General features: G+C 41.2%; 2 long non-coding RNA genes across 3 annotated transcripts in view; one reads left to right on the forward strand and one right to left on the reverse strand.

The window, feature by feature from the left end:
• The window catches only part of LOC113994007, a 32,411-nt gene extending 26,779 nt beyond the window's left edge, over nucleotides 1-5,632 (reverse strand). The window contains exons 1-2 of the long non-coding RNA XR_005565404.1: nucleotides 5,098-5,632; nucleotides 2,193-2,461 (exon numbers count right to left, since the gene is read on the reverse strand). This is a non-coding gene — a long non-coding RNA (uncharacterized LOC113994007). The remainder of the gene's footprint in view (nucleotides 1-2,192; nucleotides 2,462-5,097) is intronic.
• The window catches only part of LOC113994018, a 41,135-nt gene extending 35,122 nt beyond the window's left edge, over nucleotides 1-6,013 (forward strand). For both annotated transcript variants that reach the window (XR_005565403.1, XR_005565402.1), the window contains one exon: nucleotides 2,204-6,013. This is a non-coding gene — a long non-coding RNA (uncharacterized LOC113994018). The remainder of the gene's footprint in view (nucleotides 1-2,203) is intronic.
• The last annotated feature ends 5,559 nt before the right edge of the window (nucleotides 6,014-11,572 follow it).

Raw genomic sequence — 11,572 nt, forward strand, 5'->3', positions numbered from 1 at the left:
TCTTCTTCCTGGTCTCACTTTAGAAGATTTTCAGCAAACTTCAAATTACAAATAATGATTTAACTCATGGATTTATGCTAATACATAGCAGCTCAGACAGTCAACACATGCATCCTGTACAATTCCCCTGAGGCACTGGTTTACAGAGTTTTCTTTTACTCAGCAGCAACAGCTATTAGCTTTTACTTAAAAAACACTACACATCCACTTGGGTCCAGACTTTTTAAATAGTAGATACCATTGTGACACCCTGAAATAGCAAAGAACTCAATGGTCCCCCACAGTAGTTTTCTCACTGAGGTGTCCAAATAGCAGCAAAGTTCTGCTGAAAATGTGGCTAACTTCAATGCTGAAGTAGCTGAACGTGAGATTCTTTTATTGTCATCCAGAAATAAATCACCTTCGACATGACAAACAAGTGGATATATGTTATACTCCATTTGTAAGCTATAATATGTTCAAGAAGTTTGTTGTGCTAAACAAATGTTTTTCCTAGCCAGAAGGAAAATCAATGAGATCATCATGTGGAATTTTCTCTAATTTTTTCATGAGCCCTTTCAGCAACATGCTGTAGGCAACAATAGAGTTCCATACAATGCTTATTTATAAACAGTTGTATTTCTTTCAAGTTGCATATTAGAATAGAGAGAATTAAATTAGAGAGATGCTTAAGTACCTAAGTAGAACCAACAAATACAGGTAAGAGATCTTAAGGTAACTGGAAGGTTGACTATTGGAAAGCAACTACAAGGACTAAGAGCAGTACAAAGTTTATGAGACTGGAAAGGATTGTAAATCATCATAAGTCTCAGAATTGAAAGACAGAACAATTGGTGAAAAAAGGAGGTCTTCCTGAAAAGATTAGAGAACTGGCAGGAACAGAGGGGGATGCACAGGGAGAGACAGCTGGTATATGTTGCCAGTGCTGACTGAAGTCAGGTGAGATATAACAACTTACATAAAAGGATTTGGCTGTGCAAAACAATAGATGGGATGAGATAATAGGTACAATGGGATCACGTTATATTGTTAGTACAGGAGAGAGAATCTGAAATAAACTTTCTTGTACAATACCTGTACGCTTCCCTTTAGCTTTCTGGCATGATCTGGGTACTCAAATACGTCACAATACTTTTTTTTCTTCTTTCCAAATTTGTCTTCTCTATTGAAACTGTTTCATTTGTACCCCTCTTTGGCTGTGCTTGTCATCATTTCTCCACATTTCTCCAGCACTCCCCCAGTCAGCTGAGGATGGAGACATTCCTGGGTCTTTCAGCATGTTCATACAGACCTTAGATTGGGGATTTGGGCTGTTTGTTGGTTTGTTCCGATTTGGTTTGGCTTTTTTTTTTATTTGTCGGTTTTTTGGTTAGATTGGGTTGGGTTTGTTTGTGTTTTTTTTTCTTTTGGCTCTTTGTTTGTTGGTTTTTACTTAGTTAAGCTGTTTGAAAACAAAGCACATTTTGAGCACAGCCTTGTCACCAAACAGGACAAAAGAAACTTATCCAGCACCAATTTGATGTGAACATGCAGACACTTCTTTATTCAGCTTGCTGGGAACACGGGGCATCGCTCCTCCAAATTTGTTCCACTTAGCAATAATACCCATTCATTTTTATACCTTTCTGTTACATAAGCCCATTCTTCCATTCATTTCTATACTTCTTTTCTGTTACATAAGTCCATTCTTGAATTTAACCTTTACAATGATCGGTTCCATAGTTATATATCTTTACTCAAAACCAATCATTGCTTAGTTCTACTTAGCTATACTGACTGGAATTCTTGATACTCAAATCAAGATAAGAAGGATAAGGGGATTTCCAAGCAGTATACATGGTCCAGTAACTTCTTAGTGAGGTATCTGTGGTTGCATACTTCAGATATAGCACTCCTAACAATTCTATACAATATGCTTCACAATTTTCTACCTTTAATCGAACTACTCCTTTTATACGATCAGATCTCGATTATTTTACTGCAACTACTACTTCTGTACGATCAAATTTCAGTTATTTGTGAGACTATTGGCAACAGCCTTATGCTGGTGCGCTCAGTCAAATAGCTGGGCACACAGTCCGCTATTTTTGAGTAGAATTTGTTAATATTTACCACTTTCTTTTTCCCTAAACGATATCAACAGCCAGAGAAATGAGTCCCTGGAAATGCCTTCCTTTTCTCCCCCTTTTTACCTCTTTTCCAGTCAATGAAGAGGCAGCGAGCGGCGGTTCCTGCAGCACCAGCACCATCTGCTGCCTCGCCCCGGCAGCACAGAAGCCCCACGGAACTTTCCTCGCTGGAGCGTCCAAAATAACAGCAAAGCAAATTTTTTTATTTTTTTATTTTATGGGGGGCAGCCCGATCCGCAGCGTGCCCTGCAAAGCTCCTGCTGGCCGAGCGGGTCGGTAATATTTACGTGACATTTTCCGGCAGAGTGGTTCTAAAATCCCGGCTTTCTCTGCTGTGGTGAAAAAGGATAAAACCAACAAAGGAAAAAAACTGGTATGATTCTGATTAAGTGCGGCCACCAATGTAAACACTGAAGTGGGAGACTGTCACTTGCTCCCCAGAAAGACATCCGGCACCTCTGTTGGAACATCTTACGGGGCTGAGAGGGGTGAGATACAAGTGTGGCAGCAGACCAGGATGGTATATTAAGAAGAGTGTAGCTGCATTTCCTAGAATAATATTTCTAAGTCATGTCTTTAAAGTAAAGGAGTGTCTCGTCTCCCAGGATTGTGTTCTCTGTCAAGCTGTCACAATAGCTTAATTTACAACTAATTAAGACACATTCACTGTTAATTTTGCATGCAAACCCAAACTTTGCTTGCTTACATTTGTGGGAATATGCTTAGGGTCTTTTTAAGAGGAGACTTTTTTTCTCTTTGCCACAGTTTGACAGAAGTCCTTCTGATGTCTTACAGAGCAGCAGTGGCCTACAAGACCAGAGCCTGAGAAACAGCCCCACAGATGGAGCTGCAGGGATCCTTCATTTATCAACTACATGATTAATTTGATGTGGACCGATACTTGCTCTTGGCTTTGCTCTCTTTGCTCTTTGGGTTTTTTTTGTTGTGGTTTTGGTTTTGGGTTTTGCTGTGTTTGGTTTGGTTGGTTTTTTTATTTATCTTGTGTTTATAATATCTGCAGTAGATCCTTTTATGTATAAAAACATAAAATCATGTATTGTACACAGGTAGTAAAAGCACTGATTTGCTACTGCAGTGTGTTTCTCAAACTAGCTGAGTTCATTTAGGCAATGTACTTTATCAAAGCTGTATTTTGCCCACAGCAAAACAAACTGTCAGCTGTTACAGAGGAATAATTATTTTTCATATTAAAATGTGGCTATATGACAGTTCATTGCATTCATTAAACAACTACCTATTCTTCAGTCTGGAGTCAGAACTGCTTTCAGAGAGTATCCAGCTTGCTACTGAAATGATTTAAATAGGTCGAGTGTAACACTGTAAATATGACCAAGGCAAAAAGCCAGTCAATAAAACTGTCAGTTTTACCCTAATAAAGGAGGAAGGCCTTTGCTATTTCTCTGTAGCAGACAGTTTATTGTCCAGCTGTATGCAGCAGCTTCAGGACATCTGGCCACTTAATCACTGAGTATCAAGTCCAGAATGCCAAAGGAGCCACAAGCAAAATAATCAGTGGTCTGATTTTCTTTAGTACTGAAGACCCTGCACATAGCTCTGACATCAGCAGATGGTTTTGGTGTGAAATGCATGAGATTTCAACATTCCTGGTGGCTGTCAGAAAATGACAAAGAGTTTTGATGGAACAACAATCTGAAGAAGCACATATTGCCTAGGCGAGATTATATTGCTTATATGGTGGGGCATAAGTCTGGGAAAGACAGGAAGGCATTTATCTCTGCCAGGAGATGGTCAGCCTTGTCCCAGTGCCTGCCTTAAGCCACAGTTGGAAGCAACAAGAGCATCAGTGGTCCCAGCTGGAAGCATACACAACAGTCTCAGCCAAGGCAGGGTGGCTGTTAACTGTTTCTGCTTTGAAAATAAGGTACCTGGTTACCTGTAACCTAATTCAGAGGCAAAAAGGATGGGCTCAAGACTATGCCAAAACAGTGTGGTCAATGCTCAGTACTGCTGGTGTGTAAGGAAAGGGTGTTCTTTGCTCTAGTTACCCTAGAAGCAGCTCCTGCCCAGACTAAAACATCCACCGAGTTACACAACTAAGTGAACCAGCTCCTTCCCCCTGCAAAGCCTTCTGTAAGGCCTCAGGTAGTCCTGTGCACATAGAAATCCCCTTGCTTTAGCAAACACATCAATCTCTCACTTTCATTGCTACAGATTAGGGCTTAAAAATAGACTTGACATCAGGATTTTCTGGTTTATACAACAAAGTTAAAGTTCAATATATTGATATGAGCTGTAAGGCTTATTTCCTTCAGGGTGCAATCAAAACATGTGGATTTCTACAGCTACAAGTGCACAGCTTTGGTACGACTGCAGGTGCAAAAGCTGCTGTGGGAGCCCACAGGCAGCTGAAGTTAGACAAGACTGAGACCATACCGGTGGGCAGTGTTGGCCTATCTGTGTTTCCACTTTGGGAAGGGATCCCACATCCTGTGCTTTAAACCAGGAGAGTTCTGGAAAGCAATTTTGCATCATGATAATGCCTGCCCTCATCACCATTTTCTCAGGACACATTGCTCCTCCCTGTCTGATGAGTCTATCAGGATCTGTGTTATCTCACAAAAAGGACAGCCATGGATCTGGAAAGCCATGAGGCTTAAGTGATCTACTTCCCACAACTGTGCACTCAGAGGGGCAGTTACAAGGAGGTTGGGCTAACACAGACACTGAATCTGCTGCAGAACTGACAGGAGGCAGTCATCAGCTCATCTGTTTAGTTGTAGTAAATTATCACTAAATCCCCAGACACCCTCGGACTATAGAGGTTTCCAAGGTACCAAAAGGGAAGCATTAATACATTACATGGAGGAGGAAAACAAGAGAAGGACACAGAGTGTTAGGGGTAAAAATAGGAAAAAATCCCCAATATCCCTTCTTTTCAGGTGAGTCCCTCCTCTACTGAAATACAGAGCTGTCCTCTGTCACCTACCATGTTGTTTGTGCTTGTTCAGCTGTGGAGAAATCCGTCTGATGAAATGAAACATCTCGGCCCAGAAATGAGGTAGCTGCTAAGTGAGAGTACTGGCTTCACACAGCCATCAAGGCAAACGCCTTAGGACTGAGCTGTTCAACCTGCAATGGAAAACAATTTTGCTTTTTTTTCTTCCCACTGGGTATAAGTCTTCCCTGTCTCTCTGTTGTGCTAGTGAAAGCAAATTTCACTGGAAACTGAATCCATTTACAAATATTTTGACAGATTGAGACAGTTGCTTAGGAAAAAAAATGATTAAATGTATGCAGATAAAATATAGTGTCATGTGAACAGCTGCTGCACAGACCCACAGCCTGTGTGGACATAATTTTATTTATGCTTTCTAAAGTCTATGTGGGTGTCCCTGTAAAACAGAAAGTGAACATTACTCCTGTTGGTGATAAATTAAAGAAAAATCTCAGATGATTAATCCTCCAAAATGTGCAGTCTTGACTTTTTTTTCTTTAAGTTTTTTGACAGGAAGATATACATGCAAAATGGTACCAACACTGCTCTTGTATACGCTCACACGTCCCATTCTATAGATCTCATTGGCAACACCCTTTGAGGCTGTCTCTGTTTCTGACTGGAACAGGTCATTATGTGTGTCCCTCAATCCATCACTTTTGAAGTATCCTGCAAAGAGATTGCCATTAGAAGCCAGTGCAGCAAAACCAACTATCTTCCATCTAAAAAATGACTTGCATTTTTGTATCACATCTTATTTTTCTATTTCTAACATTATATTACCTATTTATATAGTTACTCTTCTGCAGGGACAGAGACCATGCTGTATCTGCTTTTCCTGTACCAATTACTGCTATTTTAAGATGACTGTGTAGAAATGTCTGCAAATAAATATTTGCTGGAAGTTCCTGATGCTTTCCCCTGACACTGTCATTGGAACATTATGACCATAAACCCCCTTGCCTATGGCAGTTATAATTGATTTTGTTTTAAATTCTGGACACCTGAGCAGTGAAACACTCTAAGAGTTCCAAATACCAGGATCAGCCTATAAACAAAGGGCAACAAATTTCAGATGCAGCTGTTGCACTGAGTGATATGAACGGACAAACTGCTTCTCCATAAATGCCAGAACTTGCTATAACCTGCCTTGCCAGGCATTATATAGAGTACTGACAATCTGCACAAAGCTGTGATGCTGACTGCATATATACAGACACACTTTCTCACCTTTTCAGAACTCGAGATACATGTTTTGACACCCAAATTCACATACTCAACCCAACACTAGAAAACAAAACATCATTGGGGGGGAAATAATTCAATGTCCATTGCTCTCTGAGAGTTCAAATAATCTTTTCATAGAGTAAGGTTGCAATATCTATATAAAAAACATGCTAGTTCAGCTGGATTCCCACTTAAACAGAAAATGAAAGCACAGGGTGTTCAGACAGCAACATGAAGCTGCCTTGCACACTCAGAGCCACGCTGCATGTGAGCTACCCCCAGCATGACACAATCCATGAATGAGAGGGCAAGGTCAGCAGGTTTGCTGACTCCTGCCTGGCCCCAGCCAGAGCAGGGCAGATGATATTCAAGGCCCTCACAGTGCTGAACCAGCTCCTGGTCTCAGACAATCAGCACCGTAAGACACCTTTATTCTTAAACGCAAGAAGCCTCACAGTACCCAGCATGAGGTTGTAAAGAATTTAGAGGTGAAGGGGATATGCTCACCCAAAGGCAAATCTTGCAAGGATAACTTGGAATAGTGCTGAGAGTTTTAAAGAGTAAACCACCCCACAGTAAAACAGGTGATAATAAAAATAATCTATAAGTGCTCTATTCAAATGTACAGGATGTCTCTTACTGCTTATCGCCCTTTGAGCATTTTCCTTGTCAAATTCCACTTTGCAACTGACGAAAAAAATATCCACAGCATTTCATAATGACAGGGCACAGCTACTTTAAGGATGCTGATGAATAAGGAGGCCTTGAACACCGCTATGGCCGTGCTTTTTTTTGTTGTTTGCCACATCAGAAAGCAAATGCCAAACCACTTCATTCAGGGTCTTCTATTCATCAATCCCTTTAGAAAAAAAAAAACAGGAGCAAAAGACTGGGACTAGAACTAACACTGTGTGGAACAACATTCTCAACACCAGTGCCAGCTTACTGGGAGCTGCTTGTGAACTGGTTCTCCAGCTGACCAGTATGCCCTGCTCAGGGAACAGGGACTATTTGGCCCTTATTTTCTTTTGCATTGAAAATTTGGTGAGCAACAACTGAGCATACATTTAAGAAACCTTTTCATAGCATTGGGCATCAACAGCTGGATTATATCTTTGCAATCGTTTGTCTTTTGGAATTGTGGTGCATTTGCTGACCCCGACTAAAAGGCTTTTTTTTTTTTGGACCAAAGTGGAAAAAGAAGAAATATCTACATATTCACATAGGATGATAAAAAGCACGTCACATCACAGCAAGGAGAACAAAGGCAACAACAGCAACCTGCATACCCGGCAAACCGGCACCGTGTCAGCAGTTACTGGGGTCTGCCAGGAGCAAGGATGGGGCTCAGGAGCACAGAGCAGTCAGACTGAAAACCACAAAGCAGAGTTTACCATCTGATCTCTTGAGAGGAAAATACTGCAACTTCTAATCTTACACCAACAGTTTCAAATTAATTTCAAAAAGAAAGCTTTCTGAACTATGGAATTTATTTTTTTATCACTTTGTTTAGAAATACTAAGCAGGTGCATTTACCACAAAATTTCTTCACGATAAGATGTATTCCAACTTTATGAAGAAGCTTATACTGCTGCTAATTAAGATGAATAGTTTCAGGAGATTCTGAGAAAAATAACACCTATACTCATAAAACTTGATGACAACATCTGATGCGTTAGAGAGAAAAGTGATTACTCTAATGCACTATAATGCTTGATACATAGTCTCACAGCTCTCCCCTGCTGTGCTTTGTATAGCCTATGAAGTCAACAAAGCACTGATAAAGAAACAAATTAAAGGTAGGATTCACATGATTCATACTTCAATAGAGAGGAATTAAAATAGATAATGGCTCCAAGACAAAGAGGAAAAAAAATAGCTTTTTTTTTTTGTAGTATTTCAGTCCTGACCCCATTAGAACTTTGTTATACTGCAGATCCATCCTCTCTCTAATTAGTCCATACATTAAGAGTCACCTGAATTCGAATTATGATTTACATCTACAACATAAAAACTTGGTACTGTTATGTGGCAGTTGGATATAGAAAAAGTTGTATTCTTAAAGTACATGCTTCAGCAGCAAAAAAAACTATTGTAGGGAATTTGCAAATACCTTTGTGGAGCACTAAGCCCCCTGCAGGCTGCTGCTGGCATGTGGCAGGTCCCGTCAGTGGAGCAGGATTTTCCACATCCCTCACCTCCTTCTGTTGTCCCTGGTTATTAAATTTTGGAAACACTATAACCATCTTCCTCTTCTGCCCACTCTGCAGGAGGCTTTATACTCTCTCTGCTTTTTTCCTTGTCTTCTATTTCCTTTCTTTCTTGAAACAAAAACCTTGTTGCTATCGGTTCTAATTTTAATCATAAGAGTTTTCATGAATGGTGCTTTCCATCCATCTTGAACACACTGAGTTTCTTGGTTTCACTCTGCAGCTGTGCTGGCCCCTGCATGGTGCCTTCTCAGCCTTGTAATGATGAACAGCCACAGGGGAAGGAACAATTAAAACATACCTGGATTGTCACATTGATTTGATAGGAATTGTTTACAAATAGACTTCTGGCAAATGAATATATGTAAGGAACATATCCCAACACAGGATCACAGTTGGGGTGACATTTGTTATGAGACTCAGAGAAGTAAGGTGAATTGTTGGTTCATTTAAATCTCATTGACATTGTTTGCATGGCCTCCTCAATCCATGAAAGGGTCTCTCAGAGCAAATGACTCCAGGCACCCACAGACAGCTTTATGTGATAAAGAGTGCCACCAAGTGAAGGCTGAACACCTCTGTGGTGTTCGACTTACTCAGATGCCACATTGAAATCCTTGTTGAGGTGGAAAGGCAAAACTCAACAGCACAGTCACAAAAAACATCGGTCACTCTCATCTCCTCTCAAGTGTGAATCATACCCATGGTGAAATGAAGTATTTCAGGTGTTTAACCCTTAATAAAAGAGCAAGAACTTGGACAGCAAAGGGGTTGAAGCTCAGGAATTTTCTAAGTGCACTTGGCAAGCTTTCAAACCCACGAGGCCCTGTTCTGGTAACACACCACACAGGCAGCTGAGCCCACACACACAACACAGAGCCAGTTTCTGCTGTCCTAAACATTGCATAGTTGTTCATAACAGGCCAAAGCACATAGAAGGGTACCAGAACACAGACACATGAGTACTGTTACACTCTTTTTGTCACCTTCCCAAAATGCTCAAGAAAACCCTCCACATAAACAGAGGTGGTGGGGTTTTTTTAAATCTATTGAAGTGGGGGAGAAAAGAGAAAAATAAACCAGTTGGCAAATAACGTATTTGAAAAACACCATACCCTGGTATAAAGTGTTTGATGAATGTTTGAGAATCTCTATCTTTTACTACAGATCTGCATTTTTAGCAAGCCTGAACAGCTGTCCTTAAGCTCCTCCTCATCCAGTGAAACAGCAGTGACCTCTTTGAAAATTTCTTTCCATGGACTATTCTCACCTGCACCCTCCTCAGCTCATCTCTCTCAAAGAAACAAAGGAACTGAAAAACTGCTTAAAGGAATAGGTGAAAAGCAGAATGTGACTGCTTTACCAGTGCCACACACTAACAGGAATCTCATCCTGTAGTCCTTTGTTTCTGAGCACAGAACGGATTTGCTCTGGTGGCAGCAGCAGCGTGTTGCCAAAGCTGCAGTGGCACAACAGCCTTGAGCAGGGCAGAAAAACACAAACACTTTTCCTGTGAGAGACCTTGACAGTACTGCCCAGGAGCCCCCAGCTTTGAGTGCCATGAGAAACAGCTTGCTACTTTTCTGTACAACAAAAATATTCGGGGCTACCAGCTGCTGACAAGAATTTGCCAAAGACATCAGCTTTGCTGTTTAGACAAGACACTGGAAATGCCACAGTAAACTCTTCAAGGGCCTTCTGAGCTGTATCTTGCTAATTATGGCTGAATATATAAAAGTCATCATTGTGTTTAAACATCATTTCTGACACAGAATCCTGGGCCTAGTTACACCTTTTATTTCTCCTGTGCTCAGCACAACACAACAGGATACATTTTAACTAGTTCATTGTCTAAAGCATCTATATGTATATCCATGGCTTGACTACAGGATTGTTCTGAATATATTCTGCGTTGCATAGCTGGGCACAACAGAGAATAATTGCTCAAAATGTGCTCTCCCACTCCAAGGTAAACACTAAAAACTGATTTCAGTAAATATTTGTGCTGTGTTATAGCAGTTGAGTATTTCATGTGCTCTGTGTTTGGCAAATGAGCTGTCCCAGGGACACGTTCATGGACTGTTCGCAGTTCTATAAAGCTCTCATCACACCTACTCACTAAAATAATTTGGGATATTGAACTATTGAACATCAAAAAGGGCTCTACAATGCAAACAGTCATGGCCTTCATTGTACTGCTTAGAGTTTGTCAGCTGTGAGAGCACTTGATGGAATTAAGCTGAGCGGGAACAGGTGCTCTGCCTCTGCCCTGTGTGCCAGTGAGGTGTCCACACGATCCTGGGACAAACCACAGAAACCTGAAACTGTTACAGGCAACCAGGAACTGGAAACAGCAGCTTCGATGGCTCATTCCTTCAACTGCAAAGGGAAACCTTCAGACAAACCTTACATAAATGCACAGCAATGTCCCTTTGGTGACACAGGCACTTCTCCTCACCCGATATCTGTTCTTGGACCTCTTAGATTTATCCAAAATAATGGCGAAGTCACCTTCCCCTGCTTGCCCCATCTCTTTCATGCAGTGAGGTCCTAAACTTAGCAAAATGAAGAATATCTATCAGCAAAGCAAAGGAGCCAACAGTAGAAGAGTAGAAGGAGATACTTGGCAGCCTGCTGCAGGTCCCAGGGCTTACTCTGACTCTCCTGTCTGGACTCCCTAGGGACAGCAACAGTCTTTCAGACTGTAGGTACTGAACTGAGAACTTGGCTGGGGACAACAAAATGAATGCTTCAGTCAAATACTGCTGAGACGGGGGTAAGGATGACTTCTCTCTCTGTCCCAGGCTGCCCACATAGGAGAGTCCACTCCCTTGTTCACTAAGTAAGTATGTAGCCTTCCCAAGTAGCACATAGCACCTCTGTCCCAATCTTCTGATGAAAAGGAACAGAAAGGGTGGAGATCTGTTGCTCAGCTGATGTCTCATCTCCTCTTTCTCAAGCCTTCTCAGTGATTTTAAAAGCCAGCAAAGGATAATTGTTTTTCTGGGAAAAGCTGTGGCAGTACATAT

This window comes from Pipra filicauda, unplaced genomic scaffold (assembly GCF_003945595.2).
Source record: "Pipra filicauda isolate LSUMZ 115617 unplaced genomic scaffold, ASM394559v2 scaffold46_size3722508_pilon, whole genome shotgun sequence".
Lineage (NCBI taxonomy): Eukaryota > Metazoa > Chordata > Aves > Passeriformes > Pipridae > Pipra > Pipra filicauda.